This window comes from Lissotriton helveticus, chromosome 7, assembly GCF_964261635.1.
Source record: "Lissotriton helveticus chromosome 7, aLisHel1.1, whole genome shotgun sequence".
NCBI classification, from domain to species: domain Eukaryota; kingdom Metazoa; phylum Chordata; class Amphibia; order Caudata; family Salamandridae; genus Lissotriton; species Lissotriton helveticus.
This window is the reverse complement of record NC_136068.1, coordinates 793,459,257-793,487,064: the sequence shown is the minus strand read 5'-3', so window position 1 is coordinate 793,487,064 and position 27,808 is coordinate 793,459,257. Positions and strand designations below refer to the sequence as shown.

At 45.2% G+C, this 27,808-nt stretch overlaps 1 long non-coding RNA gene across 3 annotated transcripts in view; it reads right to left on the bottom strand.

Annotated features, from left to right (window-relative positions):
• The window catches only part of LOC144767051 (uncharacterized), an 86,240-nt gene extending 63,314 nt beyond the window's left edge, over positions 1 to 22,926 (bottom strand). The window contains exons 1-5 of one of the 3 annotated variants that reach the window (XR_013598042.1): positions 22,769 to 22,926; positions 19,590 to 19,831; positions 19,036 to 19,070; positions 18,070 to 18,151; positions 14,778 to 15,331 (exon numbers count right to left, since the gene is read on the bottom strand). This is a non-coding gene — a long non-coding RNA (uncharacterized LOC144767051). Of the gene's footprint in view, positions 1 to 10,079; positions 10,155 to 14,777; positions 15,332 to 18,069; positions 18,152 to 19,035; positions 19,071 to 19,589; positions 19,832 to 22,768 lie in introns of those variants that run through there. The other 2 variants (XR_013598043.1, XR_013598044.1) reach the window with 2 other exon arrangements.
• Positions 22,927 to 27,808: the final 4,882 nt, after the last annotated feature.

Below are 27,808 nucleotides of genomic sequence, written 5' to 3'. Positions count from 1 at the left end.
CACCGTTTTTTAGCTCATTGCACCATCCCAGTTTCAGAACCTGGCTGTATGCAAATTAGTCTGTTCCTGTCCCAGTGCATGATGGGAACAGGGCAAACCAAACTACAAAAGCCAATTCTTACACTGGGAAGGAAACAAGCTTCCGGGGACCGGTTTCTGGCATTACAGCCGTCTTCGGCCCGGCTTGCTTGAATCCTGATGGTGCAATGAGCAAGGGACTCATGTCTGAGTATACCCTTCCACGCTTAGGGTGGACAAAATTATTTACAACAAGGGGTGGTGAGGGACAGAGTCTCTGAATTGACTGGGTAGGAGTGTTCTGCTTAATTCAGATACTCTGTCCATCACCACCCCCCTTTATGAATCGTTTTGGCCACCACAAGTGTGGAAGGGTATGCTCAGATGTGAGTCCCTTGCTCACTGCACCATCAGTATTCAAGCAAGCCGGGCCGAAGACGGCTGTAATGCCAGAAACCGGTCCCCGGAAGCTTGTTTCCTTTCCAGTAAAGAATTGGCTTGGTAGTTTGGTCTGCCCTGTTCCCATGATGCACTGGGCCAGGGTCAGACTAATTTGCATGTAGCCAGGTTCTGAACTGGGATGGTGCAGTGAGCTAAAAAACGGTGATGGATCAAGCCCTGATCTTTTGACTGGGTAGGAGTGTTCTGCTTAATTCAGATGCTCTGTCCATCACCACCCCCCTTTTTGAATCGTTTTGGCCACCACAAGTGTGGAAGGGTATGCTCAGATATGAGTCCCTTGCTCACTGCACCATCAGGATTCAAGCAAGCCGGGCCGAAGACGGCTGTAATGCCAGAAACCGGTCCCCGGAAGCTTGTTTCCTTTCCAGTAAAGAATTGGCTTGGTAGTTTGGTCTGCCCTGTTCCCATGATGCACTGGGCCAGGGTCAGACTAATTTGCATGTAGCCAGGTTCTGAACTGGGATGGTGCAGTGAGCTAAAAAACGGTGATGGATCAAGCCCTGATCTTTTGACTGGGTAGGAGTGTTCTGCTTAATTCAGATACTCTGTACATCACCACCCCCCTTTTTGAATCGTTTTGGCCACCACAAGTGTGGAAGGGTATGCTCAGATGTGAGTCCCTTGCTCACTGCACCATCAGGATTCAAGCAAGCCGGGCCGAAGACGGCTGTAATGCCAGAAACCGGTCCCCGGAAGCTTGTTTCCTTTCCAGTAAAGAATTGGCTTGGTAGTTTGGTCTGCCCTGTTCCCATGATGCACTGGGCCAGGGTCAGACTAATTTGCATGTAGCCAGGTTCTGAACTTGGATGGTGCAGTGAGCTAAAAAACGGTGATGGATCAAGCCCTGATCTTGACTGGGTAGGAGTGTTCTGCTTAATTCAGATACTCTGTCCATCACCACCCCCCTTTTTGAATCGTTTTGGCCACCACAAGTGTGGAGGGTATGCTCAGATGTGAGTCCCTTGCTCACTGCACCATCAGGATTCAAGCAAGCCGGGCCGAAGACGGCTGTAATGCCAGAAACCGGTCCCCGGAAGCTTGTTTCCTTTCCAGTAAAGAATTGGCTTGGTAGTTTGGTCTGCCCTGTTCCCATGATGCACTGGGCCAGGGTCAGACTAATTTGCATGTAGCCAGGTTCTGAACTGGGATGGTGCAGTGAGCTAAAAAACGGTGATGGATCAAGCCCCGATCTTTTGACTGGGTAGGAGTGTTCTGCTTAATTCAGATACTCTGTCCATCACCACCCCCCTTTTTGAATCGTTTTGGCCACCACAAGTGTGGAAGGGTATGCTCAGATGTGAGTCCCTTGCTCACTGCACCATCAGTATTCAAGCAAGCCGGGCCGAAGATGGCTGTAATGCCAGAAACCGGTCCCCGGAAGCTTGTTTCCTTTCCAGTAAAGAATTGGCTTGGTAGTTTGGTCTGCCCTGTTCCCATGATGCACTGGGCCAGGGTCAGACTAATTTGCATGTAGCCAGGTTCTGAACTGGGATGGTGCAGTGAGCTAAAAAACGGTGATGGATCAAGCCCTGATCTTTTGACTGGGTAGGAGTGTTCTGCTTAATTCAGATACTCTGTCCATCACCACCCCCCTTTTTGAATCGTTTTGGTCACCACAAGTGTGGAAGGGTATGCTCAGATATGAGTCCCTTGCTCACTGCACCATCAGGATTCAAGCAAGCCGGGCCGAAGACGGCTGTAATGCCAGAAACCGGTCCCCGGAAGCTTGTTTCCTTTCCAGTAAAGAATTGGCTTGGTAGTTTGGTCTGCCCTGTTCCCATGATGCACTGGGCCAGGGTCAGACTAATTTGCATGTAGCCAGGTTCTGAACTGGGATGGTGCAGTGAGCTAAAAAACGGTGATGGATCAAGCCCTGATCTTTTGACTGGGTAGGAGTGTTCTGCTTAATTCAGATACTCTGTCCATCACCACCCCCCTTTTTGAATCGTTTAAGCTCGAGAAAGCAGCAGAGGGAGTCTGGAGTTGTCGTCCTCCTCAGCTGCAAATGAAGCTGACACAGCTTCTTCCCGGCTTCCAGCAGAGCAGTGCAAGGCTTTTCACACACAACTATAATTGCCAGAGGAATCCGGCATGCTTCTAAGTGCAAGAAAGTAGCAGATGGAGGTATGGTCCTCCTCAGCTGCAAACGAAGCTGAGACAGCTTCTCCCCGGCTTTCTGCAGAGCAGTGCAATGCTTTTTGCAAGTGAATACATTTGCCGCAGCAATCCGGCGTGCTTTTAAGCATGAGAAAGCAGTGGAGAGAGTCAGGAGTTGTGGTCCTACCCAGCAGCAAACTAAGCTGACACAGCTCCTCCCCGGCTTCCAGCAGAGCAGTGCAAGGCTTTTCACAAGGGGCATTAAATGAAGAAATATTTTTCTAACCTGGTGTAGGAGTCTTTTTCTGTGATGTTTGCACTGGTTTACTGTTTGATGTTTGCACAAATACTTTAGTTAAGCTAAATTAAGCCAAGCTATCAGGGGATTGAGCTCAAGTTAATTTGGCGTTGCTTGTGCCTTACCCTGACTAGGATTGTGGTTGCTGCTTGACCAGGGCTCATGCCTCAGTCAACCAGCAACCCAATGTTTGTGCAGTGACCATACAGAGATTTGGTGTGCACTACCAACCCATATCTAAGACCAATTCAAGTTTGAAATTCTCTGAATGACCTCTTTGCTTTTTCTAAATTCATTCCTATTCTACCTCACTGATTGTGTCTGTGATCTCACCTGCAAAGATGGATTTTGAGCTTGCCAACCTGGAGAGCTACACTGTAGTTGAGCTCAAGGAATTTTACCAGGAGAGGGAGTTGCCCACCAAGAAGGGTATCAAGAAGTTGGAACTCCAAGAGTCCTTGAGGGCATGGGCAGAGGCCCACCAGTTGTTAGTCATAACAGAAGACCAGGAGGAAGAGGAGGAAGAGGAAGGATCAGAGCAGGTCCTACAGAAGGATCTTGGGATGCAGCCTGTTGAGGAGGGATGTGCCCTACTCCCAATATTGGAAGTTCCCTCCCATGCAGTGAACATTTTGTCCTCTCACACCCTATCCCCAGAGGAGCTGGCAGAAAGGAAGGCTTAGGCTTAGAGGGAATGAATGCTGGAGATGGCCAAGATCAGGATGGAGGAAAAAACTGCCCATTGAGGCGGAACAAAAGAAATTGGGTTTATAAAGGGAGAAGGCTTAGGCTGAGAGGGCCTTGGAAAAACAGAAGGCTGAGAGAGCCTTGGGGGAAAATATATTAGCCATGGTGGAAAGGAGAAAGGCCCATGAGCTACATCTCAAAGAGGTAGACAACAACAAGCAAGTGGAGTCCAGCACAAATGGTGGCAGAGTACCACAGCGCCCTCTCATACAAGAGGATCCATATTCCTGAATGTCTGGTGCCTAACTTTGTTGTGTGGGATGATATTGACATGTGGTTTGAGACTTACAGATGCACAAGATTCCTGAGGAGAATTGGGCAATAGTGGCATATTCCTAGTGAGTGGAGGGGCACCCTACTGGCCCTAGAGAAGGAGGACAGAATGAGATATCCTGCCCTTGAAGGTAGCCTTTGTCAGGAAGAATGGTCTGACCCAAGAAAATTACAGATTTAAGTTTAAGGACAGCTAGAAACCGGCCTAACAGACCTGGGTGAATTGTTTGGATTCTTTTTGCAAGGCACTGGATGGTTGGGTGAAGGGCAGTGAAGTAAAAGATTATCAGGGGTTAAAGAATTTGATTGCAAGAAAGTACATGTCCAGATCGGCACCAGCACCTCATTGATAGTAAGCTCACTTTTTTGTATTTGTTCATTTTTTTTACTTTTTCCTAAATATAATGCGTGGGGATCATTGTAGTATTTGTATATTTGTTAAGAAATTTATAATATACTTATCATGATAAGTCAGTCGGACATGGTGTGTGGCGGCGATACTGCCAGTAAAGTGTGGTCAGCTTTAAGAACTTGGGTCGAAAGATAATCAAAGTCCAATGATTATGCCAGAGGTTATAGGCTCGGTCCTCCCAGGTAACGTGTTGAAGGGGAGTCGGACTAAGAAATAGCCTGCTTCTGGGCGATCTCTGATTGCGCTGCACATGGTATCAAGGGCGGAATCGTAGTAAAACCATGAGTGCAAGTGACACAGAGTAGCATTTATGAGGACAAAAAAAGCAACAAAAAAAAATTATAATATATGCTTTTTGCATTTTTCACCTGTACCCCGTGCATCCCAATGGATTTCTCGTTGTCCCCTGGTATCCCCTAGTACAACAGCAATTTTATTGTTGTTATTTTTATTTTATATTTATTTTATTATTTTCTTTTTTAATATAATTACTTTATTTAAAACATTTTATTATAATGTGTTATGTTAGTTTTCTTTTTCTTTTTTAATTCACTTTTTAAAATTGTAATAATTATTTTTTGGTTTATCTTTTTACACCACAAATACGCACTAGGTGCACAGCCCGACAACAGCTTTTATTTTTTAATGATCATTCGAATTTCCCCTGGACCCCATGCCTGCAATAGGTGTACAAAAGGGGGTGGTGATGGACAGAGCATCTGAACCAATCAAACACTCACACCCAGTCAAAAGATCTGGGTTTGATCCATCACCGTTCTTTAGCCCACTCTGCCACCCCAGTTCAGACATGGCTATATGCAAATCAGTCTGACCCTGTGCCTCATGGGAACAGTCCAGCCCGAACTGCCAAGCCATGCCTTCCCTGGACCGGAAACAAGCTTCCGAGGACCGGTTTCTGGCATTCCAGCCGTCTTCAGCCCGGCTTGCTTGAATCCAGTGGCAAAGTGAGCAAGGGACTCACGTCTGAGCAATAGGTGTACAACACACACCAGCATTCCTTTTTTAAGGATTATTCAATTTTACACTGGACCCCCTATCTACCATAGAGTAGACACACACCAGAATTCATTTTCTAAGCATAATAAACATTTACCCTGCACCTCCCTGACAGCCACAGGTTTCTCCTTTAAATCACACAAAGCAAACGGTTACATCTGCATGTTGTTTTCCTGATTGGAAATGAAATATTATGTTATGGTGGTGTGGTTTTATTTTGAAATGCACTGCTGTTGTTAATTATTTAGGATAATTGTCACGGTCTCAGCAACAGCACAACCCAGAATGTGACATCAAAAATGTTCCCATTCTTTCCCCATCCTCTTGGATGTGCACTCTCTGTATTGAAATGTTGTGTGTTCTGTTCACCCAAGGGATGCAGTAGCAACCATTGGCCCATTCAAAAATAGACACTTATCTGTCTGAAAAAGTTAATGATTAGCAGAATCCTCCTGCACATGTTAAACAATCAAAATGTATTACTTTTGTTGGTACGGCAGCTGCTGTAAGTTCCCGCAAACTAGCATTAATCAACAGAACATTGCCTAAGGCTGTGTGGAACATTCCATGATCTCGACAAGTACTTTCCCGCCAGTAAGCCTCAATCACAGAAAATAGCCTGGAGCAGTGTTGAACATTCTATGACCCCGGCAGATGCCTTCCTGCCAATTAAAATCATGTGACTCAGCTTTTAGCAACTTCCAGTTTTTTTGCCCCTTCACGTGCCATGTAGGTGGCCGACAGTTCTATAAATAGACAGCCTAAGCTCATTAGGGGGCCGGAGTGATCTCCTGGGGCTCCTGTGTTGTCCCCCCGGGTGGGTCCATCCGTGCGAGCGGACCCGTCATCTTGGGTGGAGTTGGGACACGTTCTAGTGGTCGGGGCATCGCGGTCTGGGCTCCATAAAAAGATTGCTGGAGCGAGCGTGCAAATCCTAATCCTGGCTCTAAGGGGCATGTCGTGTCTGGCAGGGCTCTGCTAGCACGGTCTTGTAATCCCTGAAATTGCTGCACATTTTTTATGCTGTTTTTAAATAAGCTGGTCCTTCGTTTTAAATTGTTACATTTGCTGCTATTCACTGCTTTTACCTTTGGGGACCGGAGTGATCTCCTGGAGCTCCTGTGTTGTCTCCCCTGGTCGGGTCCGTCCGTGTGAGCGGACCTGCCATCTTGGGTGGAGTTGGGACACCTTCTAGTGGTCGGGCATCACGGTCTGGGCTCCATAAAAACAACGCTGGAGCGAACGCGCAGCGGGCTCGCCAAAGGCAAGCCGTCTGCGCCAATGACGCGCCCAGTGCCAGTTGTGCTGCTCGTTTTCATCACGCTGAGGAGGGTCGACAGTTACCTGGCCTTCTGTACTACTCCAGAGAGACTCTTCTTGATATTGGTCAGCACCACGCTGACAGGGGTACACTTGGGTTGTTGGATTCTGCCTATCCTCTGGCTGATTTTCTCGCCGGGGATCTCCTTAGGTGTGGGCTCCTTAATGTGAGGTCCCTGCCAAGAAATAGTGCGGAAATCCAGCTGTTGATAGAAACACATGAGCTGGATATGCTGCTTATGACAGAGACTTGGACTCGTCCTGACTGGGATGTTGATCCCGGCTAGGCTTGCCCATTTGGTTTTAATTTCCTCCATCTCCCGAGGCCAAACGGGAGAGGTGGTGGGGTTGGAGTTATGCACAACTCTTCCTGGAAAATTGGCACCATCGTCATGGACCCGGTTGACGAAATAGAATTGCTTGGCTTATCTATAAAAAATTGCTCAAGGGTTATCTTTACTGGGGTCTTATGCTATAGACCTCCGGGGCCTTTTAGTGTTCAGTAGCAACAATCGCTGCTAGCTACCTTTACTAATATGGCAGCCTCGCACCATAAGTTAATAATCTTAGGGGATTTTAATATATGGTTAAATGGCCCCCTAGATTCAGGTTTACTAAATACGCTTCATTCCTGTGAAGGCTTGGGCCTTTCTCAGCAAGTCGCAGGAGCTACTCATAAGGCGGGTCACCTCCTTGATTTAGTTTTCACTGTTCCTCGTCTGCTGTTCATGGGGGAAATCCTGCCTATGGACTGGACGGACCACTCCCTCGTTAAGTTCTATGTTAAAATCAAGGACTCTCAGACTAGGGTCCCACGGGCTATTATGGAGTTTGTGTGTAGAGATTGGAAGGCCCTTGCTTGGCTGAAATCCTCCGACTCGGTATTTTAAAGTTGGAGTGTGTTTCGCCTTGGACAAACAAGTTGAAGAGAATTATGCCTCACTCTGCGCTAAGATTACCCTGGCGCTGGACTCTCATGCGCCCGTCAAAACACGTTGTTGTATGGGTAGAACTTCTGCTCCCTGGTTCAATGATACTTTGAAAACTATGAAACTAGGTTGCAAACAGGCGGAAAGAAGTTGGAGGGGTAATTACGAGGAACCAGACAGGATGCTTTGGAAGCGTAAAATCCTGGACTATAAGAATCAGATTAGGAAATCTAAGGCTGACTACTTTTCTTCCTTGATTTGTAATGCTACTAACAGCTCTAGGAGTATTTTTAACATATTGAATAGTCTTACGAGCCCTGAATGTTCCATGAACCCTATAGTCCCCTCTCAGGAACTCTGTGAGAATTTGGCTAAATTCTTCAAGGAGAAAATTGAGCTAATTATCAAGGAGTTGGAGGACTTCTCCCGGATCAGTAGCCCTCTGGTTACTGAGTGCTGGCTTCCGGAGGAAATGGCTAATTGTCGAGTTTGGCCATCAAGAGAATTTTTATCTGAGTTCCCGCTTCTAAGCGAAGAAGCCTTCAGTGGTCTGGCACGGGGTATTTCCTCCGGTTCTCATTTGGACCCTGTGCCTTACAAGATCTGGAAGGAGTTTGAAGAAGAATTATTCCCTACTCTGCACCTGATTTTTAATCAATCGCTTGCCAGTGGCACTGTTCCAGTCCACTGGAAGCAGACTTTGATGGGAAACATCCTTTACAACGCAACTTTTACCACGCCGTGCTATTACAACGCAGGTTTTACAACGAAAACCATTACAACGCATTGCGCCTGGGGGGCGCTCTAGGATAGGGAATAGATTTAATTTACTATCCAACACCTTCCCTAGTGTCCACGGGAACTGGAGCTGGAATAGTAAATTAAACTATTCACTATCCATCACCCCAAAGCGATATGCATTGTAATGGCATGCATTGTAAAAACTGCGTTGTAACAGCATGCGTGGTAAAAGCATGCGTAGTAACATTATACATCCGACTTTGATATCTCCCCTGCTGAAGAAACCTTCCTTAGACCCTGAAAGCTCTAAGAATTTTAGACCCATCTTCCTGCTGCCTTTTCCTGCTAAGATTGTCGAGCGCATGGTTAGCCTTACACTTTTGAAACATTTGGAACAGCTTCACTTATTGGAGGATGATCAATTCGGCTTTCGCCCGGCTCATGGGACCGAAACGGCCTTGGTGACCGCTATGGATGAGCTTCAAAGGTGTGCAGACAGGGCACAGGCAGCTGGATTGATTCTGCTGGACATGTCTGCCGCCTTTGATATGGTTAACTACGAGATTCTGTTGAGCCGACTAAGTGATGCTGGGGTGAGGGACATGGCTTTGATGTGGCTTTGGTCGTTCTTGCAGGATAGACAGCAGGCGGTGTCCCTGCCCCCTTTTCAGTCTGTGTTTTCCCCTGTTCCTCACGGGGTGCCACAGGGCTCGGCAATTAGCCCTATCCTTTTTAATTTATATCTAAGACCTTTGATCATACAGGATCAATACAATAAATTATGCGGACGATACGCAACTGATCCTCTCTTTTGAGGGAGAGGACTCGACACCGATGGATGTGTTCCATAAGTGTTTGCGGGATACGTCACGTTGGCTGTAGAATAACTCGCTTCAGTTTAACGCTGGTAAGACTGAGGTGCTCTTTTGTGCTGGGAATAAGATCCCTCGTCCTTTTCCAGGGAATTTCTGGCCTCCTGAAACAGTGACCAAAGTGAGGCCAGTGGAATCTGTGCGTAACCTGAGGGTCATGCTTGACAACAATCTTAACATGGAGACTCAGGTCGCAAAAATGACTTCCTGCTGCTTTGCAATTTTGCGAGCTCTGCGTAAGATCCTGCCACTACTACCATCTCAGGCGTGCGCCCAAGTGGCAAGATGTACGATACTTAGTAGGCTGGATTATTGTAACGCCCTGCTACTTGAGTCGCCGGGCTTCTTGCTCGATAGGCTCCAAAGAATTCAATCTGCGGCTGCGAGGTTGGTCTTGGGGCTCCCCAGATAAGCGCCGGCGTCAGCTGCTTTGGCGAACTTCACTGGCTCCCCCTGAGACGGAGGGTACAATTCAAGTCCCTCTGTCTCGTTTTTAAGGCTCTTCATGGGATAGGACCTTTACCTCTGCAATCTAAATTGGATTGGTACACCCCTTCTAGGCTACTCCACTCATCTTCGGCCAGATTGGTGAGAGTGCCTAGGTTTAGGAAGGTGAGATCCGGGGGTAGATCCTTTGAGGTAGTAGCTGCCAAACTTTGGAACACGCTCCCTTGGGAGATTAGGCATATCAAGGAGCTTCTTCCTTTTAGGAAAAGTGTTAAAACTTGGCTGTTTCCCAAATAACTTCAGTGGATGTCCTGACTTGGAATCACCCTCCTTTCTTTTTGAGCCCAGCGCCAGGATGCCTGCAAGGTGATAGTGCGCTTTATAAGACAAATAAATAAATGAAATAATAAAATTAGCATTGTTTGGTGTCTCTGCTGACCACTCACGTTTCCTGTGGTCGGCTCCTCTCCTGACATTGTTCCAACTTCTCCAGCGATCCACTGTAGTCTGAACCACAATCTCTAAAAAAGCACAAGAAAAAGATTAAAGAGAAAAGTAGAGGATATCCAGCTTCAAGGTATTCTTGTTCACAATCAATATATGCATATGTTTAAATGCTCTGAGCTCAGTAGAATCTTCTTAACAATTCCATTAAAGGGAAATATTTTTTAAGTACAACATTTAATGTCCTCTGACAGGGCTCTGTCAGACCCCAGCTATTTTCTGGACACATCTCAAGTGTTGGCACTATAAATAGACCAGCTGTACCCAAGGATTTTAATATTGCCTACTCTACTCCTTACAACACTGAGTCATTGTCCAGTTACAAAGCACAAGTCAGGAATTCATTTTTTACAAGTCTTAACCTCTACTCGAAACGTGGCAAGATTTCAACCGCCAGTTAAGTGAGTTCTCAGAAGACTCATTCTTTGGAAAGGACAGTGCCCGGTAGATGCTTTTTTAAGGTATAGTCACAACTAATGGGCTACATAGTACAAGAGGGAAAAAAGACCTTAGGATTGTGAGCTCACCTATTCCCTTGTGCCTTACAGGTACTTCTCAATTGGTGCATCACAAGATCTGAGGCGGGTCCTTGCAAGGTTGACTGTAGTCGCCATGGAGAACCACAGCATCCTGTTTATCCAAACCCATTCCCCTTTCCTCAGGGGGCCTGTGATCGAAACAGTGTTATATCCTGATCTCGTACAGGGGCCCCTAGGAGGAATCTGGGGATTCAATGTAACCCCAGCGGAACCACCTGGGATTCAGGGGAGTGGCCTATTACAATAATAATGATAACTTAAGTAACCACACTAAAATATATTGTCTCTACTAATTCAAAATGCAACAATGCCACGTTTCACTAAATGTTTTCCTTGCTTGTTTGCTTTTAGGTGCACAAGAGACATCACCCACAGTACTGACAGACAGTCATGGGAGTCCTGAATCTCTTCCGCGTGTGCAGCTAAGTGCCACTGCCTACTGACAGCTTCAAGATTGCCCCAAAGAAACAGTGCTGCTAAGAATGTCGCTAGTGGGAAGGAGAAGAAGCAGATTGCTTTCACTGGCATGCCACCCAGAACATTTTCAGCACACTTGTGCCTGCCGCACTGGCCTTCGGGGGGGCAAGCTGGAAGCAGGAGTCCTGCAGCAACTACACCACCTGAACCTAAGCCCAAGCCCATGTCTCTCAGTGAGGCAGCCACTGTAATCATGTTGATGCTGACGAGCAGTGACATTGAACTGGATTTGTCTCTTTCGCAAAGTAGTACCCAATCTTTGCAGGAAAGTTGACAACAGCTGCAGCCAGCAATGGATCTTATTGAAGAAGGAGTAGAACAGGAGTTTGAGCTTCCTCCTGAAGAACTTCATCTTTTACAACCATTGGCTTCCAGCTCTCCAGCAAGGAAAAAGGAAAGGTACTCCACCAACTTCTCCAAGCCCCCCTCATGATGATCTAGATATGGATTTGACCCAAGTTGAGTGCAAGACACGCCAGGAGAGGCTCAGGAAATGGAAAGTTCCTGAAAGCCTTACAATTGCGGAAGGGGATGAGGATGATAACAAGCCAGTCAGTCATTATGAAAGAAGGCGCAGAGGAGTCTGACATTGCCCCTCCAATTCAACCTGCTCCAAGGGTTGTGGAGCCACCACCTACACCAGCTTCCATATTTGTAAGGCCCTCGCTGAGACCTACATCCACTCCTAGCTCTGTAGAAGTATGCACTATAGAGAGCCAATCATTGACACATCCTCCTACTTCCAGTTCTTCTGGCACTGCCAGTAGCACCCATGGCACAATAACAAGGTACCCCTCCAGGTTTTGGACTTCTTTACGGTTAGCAAGCAGGAGGCAAACATTGCAATATACTCCATTTGCATTGCATGTGTTCATCAAAGTAAGCTTGTATCACACTATAGTACTGGAGGCCAAGCAGCCCATTTGGAAAAACATTACACACTCCGCTGGGAGGTGCACCTTAGTCAACTTTCTGCATGTGGTGCTGATCAAGATGAAGTGAGCGGGGTAGCAGCTCTGCAGCCTCTCATCCGAGTGGGAGGTGTAGGTTGTGATGAGGAAGAACAGGGTGACATCTTTATACAACGCAGCCCTCTCCAAGCAGTGCACCAGTATCACCTTCCTCAGCAACCTTGGAATGGCATGAGATTCAGATGGAGACAATACAGCAAAAGCATACAATGACTGGCCTAAGACGGGCATTGATTCTACAGCCTCCTGTGCCTCTCCACAACTGTATCTTTAAATGCCAGTTCAGTTAGTTTAGTTATCAAACACAGATCTACACAAAAAATGACTCAATGTTTCTCTTCTTGTTCATCAATAGTAGAACATTACATGTCGACCTCTCTCATTTGGATCGGGAGTCGGTACAGAGTTGGACACATTTGTTGTTTAGAGTCAGGAGGATGATGGAAGGACTCAGGGTAGGACTACCTCAATGACAAACAGAAGAAGGAAGTTATCAACTTCAGGGAAACCAACATGATGATGACTCTGAGAGGCCAACTCAGCTCCGATGAGCGATGCATTAATTTGGGAAATGCAATGCTGCGGAATTTGTGCGCTGGCTGAATTTGAAACTCCTCCATTATGTGGGCGGGGCAGGTGGGGGCCCTGTTGTTGTAAGAAACTGGAGACAGACATGTTACGTCACATGCTTGGAAAATGTTATGATGACAGTTTTGAGATTGATCTGCTCCAGTACATGCAGCCACTTGTCTGTGATTGGTTGTAATTTACTCTCACTTCTCAGTTAACCCGTTGCGTGCTCATGATGAGCTCAGCTTGTCATGAGGCACGGTTGAGCTGCACTCATGATGAGCTGAGCTCGTCATGACCGTTGGAACGTTCACACGAGGGGATAATTTCCCCGCTGTGCTGAACGTTCCAAAACGACTGTGGTCGTGACGAGCTCAGCTCGTCATGAGTGCAACTCCACTGTGCCACATGACCAGCTGAGCTCGTCACAAGCACAGCGGTGATGCGCGTGGCCCCCCTCCCCCCGCACAGCAGGTGAAAACACCCCGCAGCCAAGGGGTTAACGATTGCGCAAGTCATAAAATGAAAGATTGCAGCAGACTATGCTCTTGGTCTGCCTCTCTGAGTCTACTTAGTGCACTCCTGATAAAGCTTACTTTCTGTTTTGTCCTTCTCCTTGATTCTTCAATATCATGTTTTACAATCTAGAGGCCTTCTCTTCTCCTGCACAAAAGGCAAAAAGCTCCATAACACTCCTTCCCTTATAGCTTACCTTACCGGACCACTTCAACCAGGAACTCAATACTAATTACCAATCCAAGGAGAATGCCGATGCACCATGCAATCTGGCAATACAGTATTATTTTTCTTTTAAGAATCATATTTAGAACTGTGTGGGTTCACTTCACTCCTCCGTAATTTGTATTTTTCCAACCTAGATGAGAGAACATTTAGATATATGATAATTTTAACTTGGCTCTCTTGGGCGGAAGGCCTGTTTGCATTGCATTTAACTGAAATTTGTCATACTCTTTCCTTCATTTCCTTCTACAACAGATTGCTGATGTGCCGCTCATTGTCGCCCAGATGAATGTTCTCATGTAGTGTTTGTCTCTGTCAAACCTTTACCTAAATCGACATTCCCATCCATTCATCAAATCCCTAACCCTCTTCCCCGGGTTGTATGATTTATTGAGGTGTGACTTAATTTAAATCATAAGTGGATCAAACACTTGGTGGGGCAGATGTGGTGAACGTAATACAAACTCACTGGGGGACCTGAGCATAGCCCACCCTGGCTCCATTTCCCACCCACACATACAAGTAATCCATATTTTAGATATAGAAGAAATTCATTTGTCAGCATCATATTCAGACCTTGTGTTGCATAAACGCTTAACCTTGTCCACTACAGACTTGAGTCCACTTTTCCTGACTCGAGGATTTTGTAACTTTAGTTTTAATAAAATACTAGCTCCCCATTGCTCAGAAGAAGTTACTATTGCTATTTTTTGTTATATTATTAGGTATTTTTGTTGTGTCGTGGTAGTAGTAGTCTGGGGACAGACTCAATCATTGTAAAGTTGTGATGTAAATATAACCTCACTAACTGTGGTCTTTTCTTTCAATTTAGTTGCCTGTGATGGATAATCCTTTTGATTCATCTTACATTTGAAGCTCACCTGGTTCTAAGTGGGACATCGCTGTGATGTCTTCCCTGTTAGTGCACTAGCCTGCTCTACTACCACCACCATTAAGAATAAGTATGGCACCTTGGGAAACCCTGCAGTAACTAAGGTTTTGGAAGACTGAGAGAGGTAGCAGTCATCTTTTCAGGTTAGAGAACCGTGGTGTGAAGGGAACCAGGCAATTAGTAAGTAACCAGCTAATTTCTACTGCAGATAAGTAATTGTTTATCTAGGTTGTTGTTGTAGGCAATATAGGTCATGGTAGAATACCTCACTAATGTTCAAGATAGCTACAGAGGGTAGTAAGACAAGAGACTATAACCAACTATAAGTAACAGATATGCACTTTAATATAAGGATAAAAAAACAGGCTGCACAAAAAGGCAGCTGTGCAATGTAAAAGTGATATTAAAAAAACGACTCCAAGAATAAAGTGTGGTAAAATAATGTGTTACTTTATTATTTAACCAAAAAAAAACACAACAGGCCCAACATTCTCCCCAAACAAATCACCCCAACTCCAATCAATGTCCAACAAAGAAGAAAACTGTCCAAGGAACAGCCGGTCCTAACGCCCTTCACACTCTGTCCATATGCAACAAAAGTCTCTCCCACCAAAACAAAACATATTAAAAAGGGGCTCAGAAGAGGGCATCATCAATCCGGGTCCAGAGTTATTCGAGGTTCTGCTCTATCCTTTCTAACTAGCTCTCGAAATGTTCCATCCTCTGCAAGAGGTGGTGCTGGAATACGCAGTCTGAGTAGGAGGGAGAGGAAGCAGTGTCGGTTAGGGCCCCTGACATCTGTAGATGGGGATTTGATTTCCCGTGCGGGAAGCTGCAGCTAGCTGAATGAACTGGGGCCTGAGGCAGAGGCAGATGCTTCCGCCTCCTCATCCTCCGGGGCCACTAGACACCGGGACTCGGCATGGATGGTCTCCAGCCTCTGCTGCAACAGCCGACCGGTATCTCCTGCTGTGTCAGTGGTGGTGGTGGACCAGCTGGAATAGCTATATCAAGAAAAACAAAAGACAAATTGTAAACAATGCTCTGTGAAAACACTTGTTTAATATTAAATAGTGTGCAGCACAGCAGCAGTACATTGCTGGTCCCCTAAGGCCATTGGAATATGATGTCATTAGGAGAATCACAGGGCCATTTTATAGCCACTAATGCCTTACATTAAAAGCACTGACTGTCTGGTTGAAAGGAATTATGGCAGAATAACACCAAATTACAAAAACAGAGTGATTTTATTTTTTTCTTTGAAGGCTTTCCTAGTAAAGAAAGTAAACAGACACTTTTTGTGAAAAAATAAAAATAAAGTACCTCTCATAAATGAGTAAGGCATTATGCACTCTGGTATAAGATGTTGTACTAAATTAATGTAGGCATGCTAGCCAGCACGTCATGTACATTGCTATTCTGTAGTCTGAAGCTGGGGCAGTTGTAATGTATAAGTTATCTTTCTTTAATTTCACTGGCCCTGCTCTTCTCCAAATGCATTTCAAATTCTATCCTGATTCCAAAGAGGCAGATGAATAACAAATAGGATATTACATCACATAAGACACGTATAAAATGTGGAAATTCTGTCTGCTGTAAGTAGAGGTCAGGAAAAGCAATGCACTGCACTTCAGGGAAAGGAACAGGATATATCGATTGTATTTGGCACATTCATCACAGAGTATCCGATCCGCCAAACATAAACTCATGCACTTGGTGAGACTTTACTCCCTGTCCTTGCCCTCCAGTACAAATTATTTCCAGCTAATTTATTTGCTTGGCAGTAGGGAAAGGAAACTTGACTTACTATATTGCAGAGTAAATTAGAGGGATTAGGCTGTGTAGGTAGAGCTTTTGCTATAGAATCAACATGTACCTAGGCTTTGGCTTATTCAGTCACTGTAGTTGACAAAAGGGAAACATTTTACACGTTGTAAATCTGCTATGGGAAACCATGAAATATATTTATGAATCACTTCACATGGCCATACAAATGTGGCACATGCCAAGAATGGATTTATCAAGATTTTGTAGGCTGGGACGGGAGAACTTAGCAAAGAATAAAGGAGTGAAGTACTACTAAGAGATGACTGAGTTGGAGAATGGAAACACACCTTGTATTCAGTTTGCAATGCATTGAAAAATGTGAAAATGCAGCATTACTTGAAGCAGACACACATTGCACAGCCAACACTACAGTCACAAATTGAAACATACCGCACCTAGGTTATGGGTAGCTAAATTACATGGGCAGGGAGGAGGGTGATGCATGATGATGAGAGAGGAGAGTAGACCAAAAATTTGATTACCCCCCACTTTGAAACATAGCTTTGATAATCATAAAACTAAGTAAGCAAAGTAGGGGAGCATCTCCTCTCCAGATGAGCTGCCTTATTTATTCATCAGCATTTCCACATTGCTATCAGGTCAGCATGACGCAAATACATTTTCATTCCAGACCACTTCTCTATTAAGGCATTGATTGCCACTTGTGGTTTACTCTTGCATCGTATTAAAAACATATGTCGATAGAAGCAGCACTAAAGTTGATCATATTGTTATATGGGCATATATTTGGATTTCCCCAAAATCTGCCACAATCTTTGGATACAACCGTGCACTACCTTGAAGGTGCTTCATCTTCGTATGATACTCCTGAACATGCACTAATTGTGTTGAAAAAGCCTGTTTGCTTAATTACAGATTGTTGAAAAATCAGGTGCTTCATGTAATATATCAATTGATACTATGCCAGGCAACTGATCCTCAGTCCTGATGATGATCCCAAATTTTTACGGGATCGAAACATCGTCGACATACACTCTGACCCGATACACTATGCTTTGTAGTATTTTTGTTTTGGGTGCAGTAATGTTTTTCTTTTAATAGGAAGTGACTTAAAGGTGTTATTATAATGTTGGTCATTGTTTGCTTGTCTGTATATGTCTATATGTCTTTTATTGTCAGTTTTTAACACCTGGCTTTCTGTCATTATTGTTTTTCGCTCATTGTTTGTTTCAGTTCTTTGTTTGTTTGATCTCTTGATTCTTGGTTTCTGAAATTATTCTTGCTGGGGCAATTCAAATCTTTGATTGAATTGTTGTAACAAAATTGAAAACTCTGATCATTGAAGCTGTTTATTGAACAGTATTTTCTATCCAGAACAACTGTATTTCATTTTTTGTTAAGTGGCTGTTGTCTCTAGAATTACTCAAGTACCCTTGGTCCTTTACGGTCTTTGGGTTTCCCTTGTGTACACATAGTAATTTCTTCATTCAAGCATTTATTCATTCATCCTTTCATTCTTCTATATTCACCTTTATTAGCCACCATGATTTAAGCTTTTCTTTCTCTCATCCAGTCTTTCACCAAAATTTCCAATCCATATTATCCATCCACATATCCATTCATTCGGTATCCAGCTTTTCAGTCATCCTTTCACCCATCCATCTATTTATCTAATATCCACCCATGCACCCTTTCACTCAGATACCATTTCACCCATCCGTTATTTTACCCTTCAGTTCTTTCCCATTTCCATCAACTCATCATTTTTAGCTTTCATTACGTGAGCATCTGCTTAGTTGCAGATCGAGGAGGCCATTAGAACTGAACCATCCCTACAACTGCTAAAGCAGGGAGTTCATGATCACGAGTCAGGGGTCTCACGAATCACGCATCTGATGCCCTTGTGGCTAGTGACTATAATAGTAATTGTCAAGAAACAAGCAATGTGACTTACCACTGCCTGTCCCTGCTGCCGCTGTCTCCCCCTCCAAATGCCTCTGAAGAAGAACCTGCCCTGGCACCAGTGGTCTGATCCACTTGAAAAAATCATTGCACATATTTTAGATGCCAGATATGCCAACTCTAATCAAAACATTAAAACTACAGTTCATCACTACATTTTGGTTAGCAGTATCTTCCATCAAAAACATCAATCTCTGCATTTTTTTGGTTGCCAATGTTAGAAAAGCCAGGTAGTCAAGCCAACCAAAAATGTTTCGTAATGGAGGGGCAGAGCTATAGCCTATCATGATAACTCTGATTCATTGAAGCACAATGAAGGGGTTGAATAATGGTTTATGAAAGTCATATCATATGGTGTTGGTTGGCATATGAAATAAGACCTCATAATTTCCAGCCATGCTGCACTGTCATGGAAACTGTTGGTATACTGTATATATGATTTAAAGTACAACATTGGGATAGAGGGTCTATGACCATGCCACTCTCTTGTTAACTGTTAGAACATGAGCAAAAAACAAAAGCCTTTCCAACAATCATGTGTTGTGAATATTGCTAGCTTACTTGGGCCTGAAATGATCACAGTAGAGGACCAAAAATCTGTTCTTAGTCTTACAGTACCACAAGATATATAGGGGAGAGGGAAAGCTTACTAATAACGCAGAAGAAAAGTATGGACTAGTACAGACAGGAGAAAGTTAGCTATAAAAAATACCATGAAATATAGAAAAAAAGGATAACGCAGGGATAACAAGAATTTAAAAGAATTGGATATGTAAGTTAAATAAAAAAGGAGACATTATAAATAAAATCAACAAGACAAATTTAAAAGTAGTATAATAGTGGACAGAGGATAAAGTTAGGAAAATAATAATAATAAACAATAGGACTTTCTGGGATGAGCAGAACCCTTGGCAGCGGCACTGGTTATCGACACCTCTTCGACAGCTTCCTGACACACCTCCGAACTGTCCCTCTTCTTCTTGCCCTTGGGTGCTGTTGTAAAAAATAAAGAGGATAGAAAAAATAGAAATAAAATAGAATAATGGTACAGTTAATTTCCCCCCAAAAATTATGCAGTACTTTTCTAAATCAGATCACCTATAGTACTAGTATTGACTATTGAGTTGCTCATACTAATCCTAAAATCCCTATTCTAAATTCCCTTAACAAAAACTACATTTGGAACTAATGCATTACAATGCATGATTTTTTATTCAATTCTCATTTGTTAGCACCCTTGATGGACCAACTCAATCTCCCTTTTTTGCAATGCAAAGATGCATATTACACATCACTGTGAGATTGCTTGGGACTGTACAGGTTACACAAATAAAGTCGCAGAGAACGCTAACTCACTAATATTACTAATGCACCATAGTGGTAGGAGGAGTCTGCAATGGCTTCATAAATAATCAGCCAAATCCAGCATCCGACGAGTGTGCTTAGGTAGTGTCGAACAACTGGCTAGCTCAAACTGAAACACATAATATTCTTAACGCAAACTTAACTTACCTTTGTGTGTGAGAAGCATGCTGTTTGGAATTTTGTTTTTAGCACTTTCTGGCCTGCCGCCTGCTGCCAGCATGAAGGGAAGGCAGTGTGCAAAACATTATATAATGCTGCTGCCTCTGCCTCATAAAAAATAGTGTGTGCTGCTCCCCTTCACAGCGCCACCAACCACAAGTTAGGCAGCTTCCGGTCATACAGGGGGCAAGACGCCCTCGCTCCCCTGCTCGCCCTGCTCCGCCATGGTGCTGGGTGGGGGAGGAAAGAAATGGGAAAAGGAAGGAAGGAAGGAAGGAAGGTAGGAAGGAAGGAAGGAAGGAAGGAAGGAAGGAAGGAAGGAAGGAAGGAAGGAAGGAAGGAAGGATGGACGAAAGAAGGAAGAAATGAGCAAGTAAAGGGAAAAAGTTTAAAAGTACAAAAAAGTCATGAAAAAACACAAGAATATGACAAAAAACATAAAATGGACAAACACAAAGGCACACACTAATACAATAAATTAAAATGAGGGGTGGATAAGTTTGATAGGAGGAAGACTGAAAATATTAGGTAGGTTTGCAAAAATGGGAAATATCCATCACAACACAGTCATTACAACGACCTACCTTTACAACGCAACGGTTACAACGCAACTGCTTACATCACATGTCATTACTATGCATACCATTACAATGCATGCCATTACAACGCATTATAAGGTAAGTAATGGAGATTGTTTTAGTATTAGGGTGGTTATGGGTTTTGGGGTCCATGGGAATAGTAATTTTTACCCCTACACTTTCCAACACTTTCCCTACTGATGCACTCACTGGAGTGGGAATAGTAATTTTACCCCTACACTATCCAACACTTACCCTACTGTTGCCCTAAAAGTATTATGCGTTGTAATGGTATGCATTGTAATGGTATGTATTGTAATGAAATACATTTTAATGGTAGTTTTTATAAATGAATTGTAATGGCATGCATTGTAAAATCAAGCAATCTAATAGTAATCGTGATGTAAAGACTACTGTGTAAAATTGTAATTGCATGCATTGTAACATCATATATTCTGCAAAAACAGGCCCAGCATCATGAACATAACAGAAAACAAGATGGGCGCACTGATGCAAAATGCATGGTGCCGTTCTTCCACACTGTTGAGCGGGAGAACACACTTTACGCTGCGTATAACATAAAACACACATGAACTGGCGCTGGAAGCATCTCTGCCCTCTCGTATAACCCTCCACATGAGTGTTTTGGGCACTAATTTGGAGTTCTGCATAGTGTGACTCCGCAAACTCTGCCTGGGCCTATTGCTAAGGAAGCGGACTGCTGGATCAGCACCAGTGTCCAAAAGAAGGTATCTGGGAGTGATCCCAAGATGGGCAGTTCAGGTTACCCCAAGCAGAGTGAGGAGTGGGTCAAGGAAGACACAGGCAGGACCCAGAGTAAGGGAGAAGGAAAGTGTTCCCATGCTCCGTCTGAGAAACAGAAAGGAGGTTCTTGTGGGTGGTGGCCTAGAGCGTCCCATTTCCAACCCTTTGATTCTTTCTAGATAGGACGCAAGCAGAATGCCTTTGCCTGTCCTAAGACATTACTCACTGGTGGCACTTCTACAGGGGTGGCCAATGTGGTATTAGGGGTAAGTAGTCTCCAGGGGCAGGTCATAGACCTTGCCATGATCTCTCTTAACTGGGAGGTGGACTCAGAGAGTGAGCTGGTGAATCCTGAAGTGGGAGTCATCATTTCCACTATATGAAAGTGAATGGGGTTCCAGTCACTGCTCTGAGAGATACTGGGGCTTTCCAGACCTGGGTTGAGGAAAGGCTAGGTTCCCCAGAGTAGTACAGCGGCCAGGTGTTTAAGGGGACATTTTCCACCCTATGCCCTCGTATGCCTGGAGTGGGGTTGGGAGGTGACCCACAGGAGGGTCATAGTTGGTCCCCAGATGCCCATAGAGAGCATTCTGGAGAATCCTGATGTCAAGAGAACTGGGAGGGGCGGCTGCCAAATGTCCTCTGACAGTTCGGTTGTCTGGTTGACCACTCCAAAGCGGAGGGTACAGGAACTCAGATTGTGGGATATGAGGAGGGAGGACTCACCTGGGCTTATGACGCCACTCTGAGAAACCACAGAAGTCAGAGAAGGCTGGATGACCTGAGGTCAAGCTCTTGGCACTGACAGCTGTCAGAGCCCTCTGTTGGTAGTTTTTCTTATGAACAGAGTTATTTCAGGGTTGGGGACAGACATCTGATCCAAGGGGTGAAATGGGCTACATCATATTGTTGGCCACGGCGGTGCAGTTTACCTACTGGAATTCATCTGAGAGCAAGATAAGATTGGGTGCTGAACAGGTGAGGTCCATAGTGAGGAGAAATGTTCCCCATGGGTCATTTCAGTGGCTCAGGAGGATCTAGACAAAGGGGTCCAGCTGAGTTCAGAGAGGCGTAGAACTAAGTGCCCCTGCAATAGAGGACCATTGTCCATGTTCTATCACCTGAGCAGGCAAAGCCATCAATGTATGATTAATCTACAATGGCCTTAGGATGGAGGGGGTTGTGTTGGAAATGGCCCTTTCTTCAATGTTATCCCAAAACCTTTTGCCTTCACTCCCCCTGTTTTTTTGCTGAATTCTATTTTGGCATTAGGACTCTGTGTGCTTTACCACGTTAACCAGCATTAAAGTGATCTCTCCTAAAACATGGTAATATTGGCTTATTCCCAGTTGGCATGTTTAATTTATTTATAAGTCCCTAGTTAAGTGCAGTGTGTTAGGAATAAGTAGGGTCAGATCAAGATAGTTCTGGATAGGAAACATGTCTTGTATTGCTTTCGTTATTCGTTATTTCTAGTACAACATTGTATTGGTTAAACTGTTTCCTGGCGTTGCATACTGGCTTTTAGCAATGCTTGTTGTTGTGGAATATTGTGTTACCAAGGCTTGTTTTCAAATTCCAAATGTCATGGTTTGTTGTGCTTAATTATTTGGCAACACGTGGAAGCCCTGCCCAAAACGTTCGTTTGTCACACGTGCAAACACAGGCTCACGTTTCCAAGCGTGCCGGGACATCTATAAAAGCCCCTGCCTGACTCGTGAAAGACGCTTTGCTTGAAGACTTCTGCGTCCTTCACGAGTGTTCCAGCGGAGTTTCAGCTTTCCTTTTCGGCCCTCCTTTTCTTGGTTCCCTGTCCCTTTTTACCTGTTTCCCTCGGACCCATCGTTCCCTTCAGCGGCGTCACAAAGCGAAGAGAGGGTCTTCAGCGGCGCTTCGAGTCCCATCCCGAACTTCCGGTTTTCCGTCGGAGCGCTTTTCGGACCGGACCATGTCCCACAGTGATTCCGGCCTCGGCGGAGATCCTTTCCGTTACCTGCATCTAAGGAGACAGTAAGAAAGAGAAATCTTGGCGCATTAGAACAGAGCTCTTTTAAAAACAAACCTTGACAAATACAAATCGAACTAAGTGGAGAAGCATTTCTTTTGAGCATACGTAAATGACAATTCTGGAGTAATGTTAATAATTGCATCAAATCCAATTGGAAGATAGCAATGAGGACAATTTGTGAGGAGTGTTTATAATTGACAGTCATTATTATTGTATATTGACAGTATTCTTAGCAGTGATTAGTAACTGCACAGAAGTACATTAAAAGTGATAACAATTCCTGAGGTTGTAAATGTTTAAGGAATTGTAGGTTCTGTCTTGTTTTGTTTATATGTTTTACAGACTCCCAATTACGACATTAGAAAAAACAAGCAAGGTAAGAGAGGTCAGTTTCTTAAAGGTTGATTAATAAGTTGAACTACACAATAACCGTTTGAGAACCCTGGTTTAATCTCTGAAGTCATATAGTTATTACTTGTATATTTATTTTCAAAGGTGCAAATACTATTATATCACAGTGATTAACATCCTTGCAAAGAAGTATAGGAATGGGCTGACATTTACGTTGGTATGTCTAATTCTGAATGTAAATTCATCAAAGAATCATAGTCAAAGGTAGAATGAATAGTGATTTAACTGTTATTATTCTAGATATTTCAAGTGTTGTGAAAGAACGACTAGCAGCCCAGAATACTTCAATAGAAACAGACGCCAGACCTCTCTAGAAGAGATCCTGTGTTTTCTTTGTTTGTTTCTCTTCCACTTCCCCTTCCCTTTGGGAATTAACTGGTAGTGGCAAGTGCTTTCCTACCTTGTCACGCTGGTTGGATCTTAAAGAGATTGGGATTAAGCATCTTCAAGTCGGAAACAACTGGAATCTTGTGAAGGTACACTGTGACAGAGTGCGTGTGCATAAAGCCCGTAAATTAAATGCTACTAGTGAGCCTGCAGCACTGATTGTACCACCCACGTAGCCCTTTAAACATGTCTCTGTTCTGCCATTCCAGAGCCTCTGTATGCAGTTTAGACTACCGTATCAACCTTGCAAAATAAAACCTGTTGTCAGGCCCAAACATTTCTTTTGGATAAATATAGGTCACCCCTAGGGTAGGCCCTGGACAGCCCAGAGGGCTGGGTTTCATGTATTTAAAACGTTGGAATGTACTTTTAGGTTTTACATGTCCTAGTAGTGAAAACTCTTAAATTTGTTTTTCACTACAGCAAGGTCTATCTCTCCCATAGCATACCATAGGAGTTGCCATATTACATTTATAAGTTTAGCTTCCAAATGGAAAGGGATAACCCCTTCATGTTTCATATCTCTGGAATCCTAATTTATGGTGAAGTCAGATTTTAAATCACAATTCTGGAAATGCAACTTTTTGATATTTGACAATTTTTTGCCCTAGCCATTTGGTGCCTGCAGACTGTCTCTGGTGACACACCTGGGTGCAGTGAGCAGTTGGGCTTGGTGTATTCCAGCTAATCTGTGACAGGATGGGCCACCACTGCAGAATGTGAAGAGGAGCTGGGCCCCGCCTCACTTACACCTGAAAAGGCTGTGTCCTGTCTCCACACAAAGGTTTTAATGATCCTGCATTGTCACTTTAGATAGCTTGATGGCAGGGATGGAACGGAATCCCATGCACTTCAAAGACACTGTCTACAAGCTTCTCCCACCTACCAGATCCAGGGCACCAGTGTAAAGAAAAAGGACTTCAGACACCAACGCTTCTGTACACTTCTGGATCAACCTACACTCAGCCAGGAAGAAGGACTGCTGTGCTGATACAAGGACTGCCACTCTGCTGGACTGCTGCTCTACATAACTGATGCCCTACTAAGCTGACATGCTGCCCTCCTGTCTGGGGAAGGAGAACTGCACCTGCAACTCCATCTTGAACCTAGGACCCCAGAGTGACTCAAAGGGCTAGTCTGCTGGCCTGATGTGAGCCTCAGGGACATAACAGACTATCCAACAGCTCCTAGTCCCATATCCAGTGCATTTCTGAGCACCAAGAGGTATATCTCAGGTTCTGGACCCTTGGTGTGGGTTACTGGCATCTTAATTCAAACTTTTGGGCTCTTTGTGACAGCTGACACTGCAGCGCTAGCTCTGACAATCAGCACAGGCCTCCCACCTACCCATGTGTGACAACTTGCCTGCTCTTTGCTCCCCTCATACTACCACCAGGGACTCTCTCTTTGCTGCCAGTGACCTTCTTCCAAGTGAACAGGACTCTTGGCACAAAAATTGAGAAGGTAAACCTTCAGTAGAACCAATCTGGGACTGTATCCAACCAGCACTCCATCGCGGTTGGCCTGAACTTTTGAATTGACCTTGTCCAACATGAACACATAATTGCGGTTGGCATTTTATGCTTTTTGGCGCTATATTACAGTTTATTCTTTCAAAAGTCATAACTCGATTTTAACTGATTGGATTTTGGTTGTTTTGTGAATTAAATTAAGCTCTGCTTTTCTGACCTGGTGAGGGATAGGTTTTATGTGGTGATGTCACTGTTTGACTGTTCGAAGTGTTGCACAACTACTTTACACATTGCTTCTAAGTTAAGCATGACTGCTCTGTGCCAAGCTAAAAGGGGGTTGAGCACTTATGCCGTACCCTTACTAAGATTGTGGTTGCTGCTTGACCGGCGATGACACCCCAGTCAACCAGTAACCCAATTTCTAACATGTGGTGTTTAAATTGCTTTGCACTTTGGGTAAAATGTACCTAAAATATAACTTTTGATTGATACATGCTATAAGGTTAAATAATGTGACCTTATTTATGAATTGCTGCATTTCAAACCTCTGATTTCTTTCTATATCAGTTTGTTTTCATACACATATAAGATCTGTACATTTCTTTGAACTAGTCTTAATAGGGTTCATGCTTTCAGTTGAATGGCTGGAGTAGTTATTTCCTGTGATGCCCCATCTGGCAGATTAAAGACTTCTGAATATAGCAGACCCATTCCCTGGAAGTTAATTAACTCTTAGCTGCAACACCCTGCAAAATGGCTAACGTGTTGTTCCCACTTGAGGCTAATAGGGGACATGCAAACCTCTCACTCCAGTCACCACAAGATGTTTCCTTTGTTTTTGAGAGGAAAGAAAACAGGAGTTAAGTGGGCATAGCTTCAATCAATCAATCAATCAAAGCATTTATATAGCGCACTACTCACCCGGAGGGTCTCAAGGCGCTGGGGGGAGGGGGTCCGCTACTGCTCGAACAGCCAGGTCTTGAGCTGCTTCCTGAAGGCGAGGTGGTCTTGGGTCCGGCGGAGGTGGGACGGAAGGGAGTTCCAAGTCTTGGTGGCCAGGTAGGAGAAGGACCTTCCTCCTGTGGTGGCTCTTCGGATGCGGGGGACGGCGGCGAGGGCGTGGCTGGTCGATCGAAGCTGGCGTTTGGGAGCGTAGAAGTTGAGGCGGCTGTTGAGGTATCCTGGGCCTTGGTTGTGTAGGGCTTTGTGTGCGTGGGTGAGGAGTCGGAAGGTGATTCTCTTGTTGACCGGGAGCCAGTGCAGGTCTCTCAGGTGTCCGGAGATGTGGCTGCGGCGGGGGATGTCCAGGGTGAGTCGTGCTGAGGTGTTCTGGATCCGCTGGAGTCTCTTCTGGAGTTTGGCGGTTGTTCCGGCGTAGAGGGAGTTGCCGTAGTCCAGACGGCTGGTGACGAGGGCCTGGGTGACCGTCTTCCTGGTCTCTGTGGGGATCCATCGGAAGATCTTACGCAGCATGCGCAGGATGTTGAAGCACGACGAGGAGACGGCGTTGACTTGTCTGGTCATGGAGAGGGAGGAGTCCAGGATGAAGCCCAGGTTGCGTGCGTGGTCTGTGGGTTTGGGTGCGCTGCCCAGGGCGGGGGGCCACCAGGAGTCGTCCCAGGCGGAGGGTGATGATCCCAAGATGAGGACTTCCGTCTTGTCCGAGTTCAGTTTCAGGCGGCTGTTCGACATCCATTTGGCAACATCTGTCATCCCTTCGTGCAGGTTGGCTCTGGCGGTGGCGGGGTCGTTGGTGAGGGAGAGGATCAGCTGGGTGTCGTCGGCGTAGGAGATGATGTTGAGGTTGTGCTGGCGTGCGATGGTTGCGAGGGGGCTCATGTAGACGTTGAAGAGTGTTGGGCTGAGCGAGGAGCCTTGAGGAACGCCGCAGATGACTTCGGTGGCCTCCGATCTGAACGGGGGGAGGCGGACTCTCTGTGTCCTTCCGGCGAGGAAGGAGATGATCCACTCCAGTGCCTTCTCCTGGATTCCGACGTTGCTGAGGCGCTGTACTAGGGTACGGTGGCATTCAGTGTCGAAGGCCGCGGAGAGGTCCAGGAGGATGAGGGCCGCTGTTTCTCCGTTGTCGAGCAGGGCTCGGATGTCATCTGTAGCTGGCGATCAGGGCGGTCTCGGTGCTGTGGTTGTCCCGGAAGCCAGACTGCGAGAGGTCGAGGGATCCGTTCATCTCGAGGAAGGCGGCCAGTTGATTGTTGACGGTCTTCTCGATGACTTTTGCCGGAAACGGGAGCAGCGAGATGGGGCGGTAGTTCTTGAGGTCGGTGGGGTCGGCTGATGGTTTCTTAAGTAGAGCGCTGAGTTCGGCGTGCTTCCAGCTCTCCGGGAAAGTGGCGGTGTCGAAGGAGGTGTTGATGATGTCCCGCAGGTGGGGTGCGATGACAGCGTCGGCCTTGTTGAAGACTTGGTGAGGGCAGGGGTCTGTCGGAGATCCGGAGTAATGGAGTTCATCGTGCGGATGGTGTCTTCGGTGCTGATCGGGGTCCAGGCGCGGAGGGTGGTGGTGGGGGGCGGTGGTTCGGTCGTGGCGTGCGACGGTTGGGTGCTGAAGCTGTTGTGTATGTCCGT